Raw genomic sequence first — 8,729 nt, 5'->3', positions numbered from 1 at the left:
GATTTTCAGAAAAAAAGGTTCTCTGACATAAAGATCAGCAATACAGTGCAAATAACATTTAATTTCACATTTATACAAAAAAAGGACAGGGCATTTCGATGATAAAATCTGTAGTGAACAATAAGTCGCATCAAAACAAAACCTGGAATTCGGTCATGCTACCTTAAGGTTAAACATTACTTTGTGCAAAGTTCCTCGTTCTGAAATAAATACTTTCTGCAATAGCACATCCAACCATATTCACACAGTCTTTATCGTTACTTATTTATTCAGTCGTTTTTTTCTTACTGACAGCATCTCATAAAAAGGGTCAGTGCTCACAGCAGCAGTGATGCTCTGTATCCACTTGTCCTTCTCCTCAGGGGTTGGCGCCGAGATGCGGTACACCACATGATTTCCCTCTCCCAGGCGGCGTTTTGCAGGCTTTCATCAGCTGTCTGCTGTTGTTAGGGATGTACAGTTCAAAGCAATTAGGCTTCCTGAGATCCTTCACCTCACGGATGCTCAGATTCTCCAGCGGAATGATCACCCTGGGTTTCTTATCCGTAGTATGTTTAAAGTAGTAAAGGCAGTTGTCCATCAGGATGAACCACCGCCTTTTCCATGTTTTCACCCGTCCTCCTCCCAGTTTGAAGAGCCAACCCTCTCTGTCAGGGTTGAAGAAGGCATTGTTCCCATTGTCTTCAGGAATCTTGAATGGCTCATTCTTTATGCTCTTATAATGATTTCGGAGGAGTTCATCTGGCAGGTTGCCTCCATCATTGATTCCTCGATTCATGGAGATGAACCTGTCCACACTGGGCTTGTCTCTCACATTTGGATTATGAAGGCTAGTGTTTAGCATGATTATGGAAAATGAAAGTACATAGCAGGTGTCAATGTTCTGGAAGACTCCAGGATTACATTGACAGTACCTCTGCGCAAAGGCCTTCATCATCCTGTCAATCTTTTGTGCTTCTCCTGGCAGACGGAAACTCCAGAGGAACTGCCTGAGAGCCTGTACCAGGTTGAACCCTGCGAATTCATGAAGCCCAAGAAATGTTTGGAGGACTTGGATATTGAAGTCGTCTCTCTCACCCAGGTAATCTCCAATGGCTGTTTTGTTCAGCCCCTCTCCCTTGTATAGGAGTTGGGCGATGTCCTCAGACGTGTGCCGGAGAAGATTGTTTTGTACCATGAACAGGATACCCTTCTTATGGTCCATGTTGAATTTATTTCTTCTTATTTCTTATTTCTTTTCTAAGGTTTGGCTGCGTTTGGTGCTGGATTCAAGGCCCTCCACTTCCATGAGGGCCTCTCTCAGCGCCTCCCGCAGCCTCTGGATCTCCAGCAGAAGGGCTCCTCTCCTCAGCCGGATGTCCTCAAGTTCAGAGTGCTTCTCCGGACTCAGGTCCATAGAGACTGCAGCAGACAGGAAAAGGAGATCGTCAGCGGGTGTGGAGCTCAGCAGGTTGGCCATCTCTGCCAGTTTGGTTGTTGGTTCAACTCCCATGGCAGAGTAATCGTAACATTGTTAAGCCCTTGAGCAAGTCCCTTAGACCCAAGTGCTCTGACCCCAAACTCTCATCACTTCGGACAAAAGCATATGCTGAATATATGTAATCCCAAAGGGCAGTTACAGAAGACCCCAGGACCGGAGTAACACGGGAAGCAATTACTGATGCCTGGAAGCTTTGGGGCATAGAAATAAACTGCATCCAAAGGCAAATGGCTAATAAAGAATGCTCTGAATGCCAGGCATTCGTCCAGGAGTGAGATCGTAGAGATAATGAATAAAGATAGAAAGTGTGAATAAAGATAAAACATTTTGATTGTATTTGCGAAGCGATGCTGGATGTGCTGAGCTCGCCGGGAAGGTCATGTGGTCCGCATTCCCTCCCCATGCACACGTGATCAGCTCAATCACACCGAAATTGTCGGTTTGCTGCCCTTCAGGGAAACAATCTAAAGGGTGTTACGGGAAAAGTAATCGATGCAAGAGCCAATGATGTTCTCCTGGTGCCTACCCTTGTTTATGTTATCGTTACTGACACAAACAATGATGAACGATAATAAGCATTTATAAGCCATGATGACCGCACCATTAACGTGGAGTTGCACTAACGTCTGTTTTTATAGCTAACCAGCAAGTCAACCTCTCACCCTGGTAATGCAACAGCGCCGGTTAAACAATACGTTTACACAGAGTGCTTGTGATCAGTGGCCTATACTACGAATCAGGGTTACTGGCTTATCGAGGTAACTTGACGGATTTAAGGTACCACAGTTTAAATGAACTTCATATTTGTTCATCGGGATGTCTGAATCGGTGCTAATCAGTACTACGATGCCAGTTATGCAATGTAGTTTTGATAAAACTTTTCTGTCATTTAACATAAGAGGAAAAAAATAATTATACTGTAGTCAAATTGGCTGATATAAAATCGTTTAAAACTGTGACAAATTTTGCCTTTTTTTACAGTGTATACTTCCAGTCACAAGGTAGCAGATACGGATTTCTGAAATAGCAAAGATAAAGGTCAATGAATAATATCCCTCATCTCTTTTAAAACTATAGGTACGATGCTGTTATGATATGCTGTCTAGGGTTGGAGTGTAACAGTATTCACGGGAAAGGGGAATGGGATAAAGGGACAAACAGGGTGAGGGCAAGAAGGGAACACCAGTGGACAAAGGGATATTTTTTGTATTTTCATTTTTTTTCATGTATAATACTGACACTGAACAAATAACCCGGTGCAAAAGACTTTGGGAGTGACCACAGCCAAAATAACAAACAAAATCCCCAACTATCAAGTGCGACCCACAGCTAATCTCACCTAAGTGCAAAAGAAAAGGAAACCAAAAGACAAACACTCCACCTCACTCCCTGACCAAATAAACAGAGTCCAACACACACTTGCAAAACAAAATAGCAGTCACTCCCTATGCAGCAATACAATCACACATACATAACTTACACACAAGTCAAAGCAACAAGGGGGCTAGTGAAGACGTAAACCAAAGGAAACCAAGGGGGGAGACAACAAGCCAAACTGAGGTCGCGGGGGGGACCGGAGCCTGTCCTTGGAACAACAGGCGTAGGCAGGAACCAACCCTGGGCAGGAGTCAACACTCTGCAGGGCGCAAACACTCACAACTCAGATTTGCCAATTAACCTACCCTGCACACTTTTGGACTGTGGGAGGAAACCGGAGCCCCTGCTGGAAGTCTTTCCCCATTCACCAGATTATATTGCCAGAAGACTGAAAATTAGATATCAAATACTAGAGTGACATAAAAACAAAAAACAAGTTTGCTTGTAATGAGACGCAAAACAGAAGATTATCTCTTTTTATATTTTGAGAAAACATTTTAACATTTATCCAACCGGTCAAATGGTTTAATACTTCATACAGCAGCATTTCTAAACTCATTCCTCAGCCCACCAGACAGCTCCACGTTTTTGCTCTGTCCCAGATCCCTGCATGCATGAACCAAACAGTCACCTTTTACTGCTGTGCTGAGAGCTTGGACAGAGCAAAACTGTGGATCTTTGCAGTGGGGTCCAAGGACTGGGTTGAGAAACCCTGGCATAGAGGAGACTGCAGTGAGAGCCAAGAAAAAAAGAGATTAGAGAGGAAGGTAAAATGCTTCTATTAGCATGGCAAATAAGCTGCAAGTACAGACCCTGTGCTTCCATTACAAACAAAAAGCCTGTATGACCCTCCTAAACACACGTCAGATTAACTTAACCAGGGGAAATAAGCATAAAACTTGGCAAAGACTAGACTATGAAAAGGGAAGGTGAACATCATACTTACACAAACTTCTGCTAAAGCAAATGGACAAACCCCTTTTAACTGAATCAAGTTACTTAAGAAAATTAATAATTAAAAAATGAATAATACAAAAATAAATCAATAAAAATTAAGAAAAACACAATCATGCTTTGAACTAATACTGCAGTCAGTCCTAAATATTCCCATGACATTCTTTTCGTCACGATGCACACTCGGTACATACTGGTTGAAAACCATTTATAATCCTTCATGTACCAGTCTATGATGGAGCACCCCAACCTGGGCCGCCCATCCAACATGGCAGATTTCTGCCTCCTGGCCCCGGAGACTAACAGACCAACCTCTGGAAACAGGGAACCAGGGGGACATGGGCCGCTGACTGGATGGGCGACCAGAATGAGGTGAAGCAGAAGGTAGACTCCACAGTAGAGGACCGAGGAATGTAGACCAAAACCAGGGAACCTGAAGTGGCAAGAACACAAACCAGGACAGACATATAAAACCCAAGCAAAGGCATCAGTGGCACAGCCCACCAGCTTGTGAAAGATGGCTACCTGGCATCATGAATCCCTTAATCAAAAACCTTTGTGATGGCAACTTTGCCACCCAGGACTGATCCCTTCTAAAGACCTCAAGTTTCAATGCAAGGTTTCTGAAATGTTTTGAAACATTAGTCCATGTGACTGCTGTGGTATTGTTCCAGGCAGGGAAAACAACTTAGGAGAAAATTTCCGTGCATGTTGGGTGTTTGTGGTACTGTTGGGCTGAGGGGGTAATTGAGTGACTATTAACCTTTGAAATCCAATTATATTATTTAAACAGGTTAGTAGTTAGACAGTGTGATTTAGATGAGGATAAGGATGTTTTATTGTCATTACAAAACGTGTTCTATATGAAGGGAACAAAATGAGGCACTCAGATCCGGTGTATTAGCAATAATAAAATAGAAATAAAATTGAAAGAACAATACAATGAATAATATGGTATAATAAATAAAATAAAATAGAATAAAGACATTAAGATAGATTCCATTAGGAGAATTTAACCATGGATGTAAAGTGAGCAGGTGTGAGTGTAGCAGAGATTACTGAGGTCTGTGTGTAATAAAGTATATGTGACACTGGCTGAGGAAGCAGCAACGTGTGTGTGTGCAAAGTCACAGTAATAACCTGCAGCACTGAGGGATCTATTGCAGCGAAGCCCTGACATGTAACATTGGTGATGAATAGCAGTGTTAGATATAGGTATAGTGAGGTACTTATAATTATAGTAGGTGTAGGATCAAGGTCTGGATTAGATTTACATACTGGGCAAATCTAGGTTACACATACACACACAGGTTACATATAAATTTAAATTTAGGGGCAGTGTGTAGCTCGGTGGGCTTTAAGGAAACACAGACTACACATGGAACAGCAATGACTGAGCTGGGGAACGCAGTGAGGGCAGGCATATTTATACACAGCACACTAATCAGCAACAAAACAGGGGTACAGGGTTAGGATGGAGAACTATAATGGGATACAGGAGAATTAGGAGGGTTACAAAGTGCCAGCAGCGCCCTCTGCTGGCATGAGTTGGAGGAGACATGAAAAAATAAGAGATTACAGATCATGACAGGAGCACAAAGCACAGCAAAAGTGGGGTCATGCTCAATTATCACACCACATATATGAGAAAACATTATGAAAATCTGTTCCCAAAAATTGTTCAAACATCAGCTTGACTGAAACATATGACTGGTTGTATCTAGGCTACACTGGCACTGACAGCAGAGTGTAACAAATTACCAGCTACGACATATATCTGATGATTCAGAAGAAAGACAAATTGAAGAAACAAAGTGGTTAATTGACTATTGTATAATAATCAAATAATTTCATAATCATGTAATACATAATATGTCACGATGGGAAGAGGGACAATCAAAGAGCAGCCTTGTGGGTTTTATTGCTGAACCAAAAGACATGAATAGAACCCAAGAGGAGGAGGAGAGCACAAATAGGAGGGAGGGAGGAAGGAATAAGCAGGAGGAGTTGGGGAGAACCTACTAACACGGGGAGCAGAGAGGGGTCCTCCTCCTTTTTGGGTGAAACTAATTGCTTGTGACATGGTAAGAGGCAACTTCTTTCTTGAGAGAATTTCTTTAAAGGGCAAGACAACCAAAGCTGTAAATCTAACAGGAAAAAATACCCTTTGTAGAATTCTATGTGAAGACCCTCTGGGCCAGGTGCCCTGCCGCTCTGCATTGTTTTCTTTGTATGTACAACTTTGTACTCCATAATTTTAATATTTTATCACGAAGCCTGAAGAGCAATATGAACTATATCATGCTTTAAGTAAATTGTCTCATCCTTTATTAGATTTAAACACAAACACAATCCACAGCAAACTGTACTTACAGCCTTCATCCTGCTCTTCAGTCTCTGACGTGCTGCATCTAAATGGGGACTCGTCAAAAAGCCAAGTGGAGCTGTCATGAATGAAGGCCTTATTGAAGCTTCCCCTGCCTGACAGCAGGTTAGTCTCTCATTTGACTAAAGTATATTTAACTTCTACAGAACTTTGCAGGCTCATCTAGGATGGAGAATTTCTGCTGCTGAGCGCATTTTGACCTTGAGGAGCAACTGGCTCTCATCCAATGCAACAGTGAGTTAGAGGAGCAAGTTAATACGCCTTTTAGGGAGAAGGTGTGTACGCCACTAGCCGGGAGGGGGGAGAATGAAGAGCAGAGAGGTCGAGAGAGCTGGGTGACCGTAGGTTGTAGACGCAGGAAAGGGTGTACACACGTTGCAGAGGCGGCATCACCTGAGGTGACTGTGTCGAACAGGTTTCAGGTTCTTCCAGCTTTAGAGCCGGAACGGACTGGGGAGGCAGGTGGGCCCTTGGGCACTGAGGAGCCCCCTCCCCCCAGGAAGAGGGAGGTTGTGGTAGTGGGGGATTCCATTATTAGGGGAGTAGACAGTTATGTGTGCACGCGTGATAGAGGGTCCCGTACGGTGTCTTGCCTGCCTGGTGCCCAGGTAGGAGACCTTCCAGATCGTGTGGATAAGCTTTTGGCGCCAGTTGGGGTGGATCCAGTTGTCGTGGTGCATGTTGGCACCAACGACATAGGCAAGGGTAGAAGGGCTGTTCTGCAGGATAAATTTATAGAAGTTGCCAATAAGCTTAGAAGCAGAACGTCCACGGTGGTATTCTCCGAAATACTCCCCGTGCCACGTGCAAGTCAGGCTAAGTTAGCTGAGATAAGGAAATTAAATGCGTGGCTAAAAGGATGGTGTAGGAAAGAGGGGTTTAGGTTCATGGGGCATTGGAGGACCTTCTGGAACAGGTGGGACCTGTTCAAGCCGGATGGGTTGCACCTGAACCAGAGGGGAACCAGTGTATTGGGGAGGCGTATGTGTAGAGTAGTTGAGGAATGTTTAAACTAGGGACTGGGGGGGCAGGGAGGTTAGTTAACTATGTCAGTGGGGGGAAACGGAAAGCCCCAAATAATCATATTGTAAGTGGGCACCGTAATAGGCCTACCCTTTGTTGTCTGTATTTAAACGCCAGAAGTATTAGGAATAAAATTCATGATTTAGAGGCTTTTATCTCATCGGACTCTTATGATATTATAGGAATAACTGAAACGTGGTTGAGTGAAAAGGATGGACAAGAATATAATATGGATGGTTACACGTTGTTCTGTAAGGATCGTATAGGAAAAAAGGGAGGTGGTGTTGCAGTATATGTAAAGGAAAACTTGCAGGCAAGGGAACTTACTGATATAAATAAAACTACGGAAGCAATATGGGTAAAATTAGATGCTAAAAACTCAAATAGCCTAATTGTCGGTGTTTGTTACAGAACACCTAATATAGCTGCTGAGGAAAGCAGATTGTTATAGTGATATTAGGACTATGAGCAATAAAAATGATGTGGTAGTTATGGGTGATTTTAATCTACCAGGAATGCAGTGGGACATTGTCATTGGCTCTTCAGAAAATGAAATGGAGATGGTGGAATTAGTACAGGATTGTTTTTTTACTCAGTTTGTTAACACCCCTACCAGGGGAGATGCCATTCTTGATCTTGTTCTCTCTAATAACCAGGACAGGATTGGTAAATTAGACGTTTTAGAACCACTTGACAGTAGCGATCATAACATGGTCAAATTTGAGGTTAAGTTTAGTGTTTGAAGAGCTAAGTCCAAATCAAAAATATATAATGTTAGGAAGGCTGACTTTAAGTGTATGAGACTAAAACTAGAAACTGTGAACTGGATGGAGTTAAATAACAAAACTGTTGAAGAGGCCTGGGAATTTTTTAAAAGCACATTATTGCAAGTGCAAGAGGACTTCATACCTGTTTCCAGCAAGAATAAATCTAGGAAATTGAAACCTAGGTGGTTTACTAGGGAAATAAAGTATAAAGTAAGGAGGAAAAGGGCTTTGTTCCAGCAATGGAAAATAACTGATGATGACAGAATTAAGCAGGAATATCTAAGTCTACAGGCTGAGTTAAAAAATGATATTAGACGAGCTAAAAGAAATGTCGAAAGGATGGTTGCATTGGAAGCTAAGGATGACGTTAAAAGTTTCTTCCAGTATTTTAACTCTGAAAGAGCTCTAAAACCTGAAATTACTAATCTGCAGGATAGTAAGGGTCTTATAATAGTAAACGACAATGATATAGTAAATGAGTTCAATGATAGATACCAGTTATTACCTATCCAGCATTGTCTATAGCTAATATATATATAACTGAAGCAGATGTTTTGCAAAGCCTAGCTAAGCTCAAAATAAATAAATCCCAATGTCCCATTCTCGCCAGTGTGGGGAAGCAATAAAAAAGGCCAATAGGATGTTGGGGTATATCTCCAGGTGTGTGGAGTTTAAGTCAAGGGAGGTAATGCTAAGATTATACAATTCCTTGGTGAGACCTCACCTAGAATATTGTGTGCAG

The 8,729-nt window shown here is 42.4% G+C and overlaps 1 pseudogene; it reads right to left on the bottom strand.

The window, feature by feature from the left end:
• Positions 1-261: 261 nt before the first annotated feature.
• On the bottom strand, positions 262-1,504 carry LOC125722635 (cytohesin-2-like; annotated as a pseudogene).
• Between the last annotated feature and the right edge of the window lie 7,225 nt (positions 1,505-8,729).

Source organism: Brienomyrus brachyistius, unplaced genomic scaffold (assembly GCF_023856365.1).
Source record: "Brienomyrus brachyistius isolate T26 unplaced genomic scaffold, BBRACH_0.4 scaffold40, whole genome shotgun sequence".
Classification (NCBI taxonomy): Eukaryota; Metazoa; Chordata; class Actinopteri; order Osteoglossiformes; family Mormyridae; genus Brienomyrus; species Brienomyrus brachyistius.
Note: the sequence above shows the minus strand (reverse complement) of the source record. Positions and strands in the feature narration are given on the sequence as shown.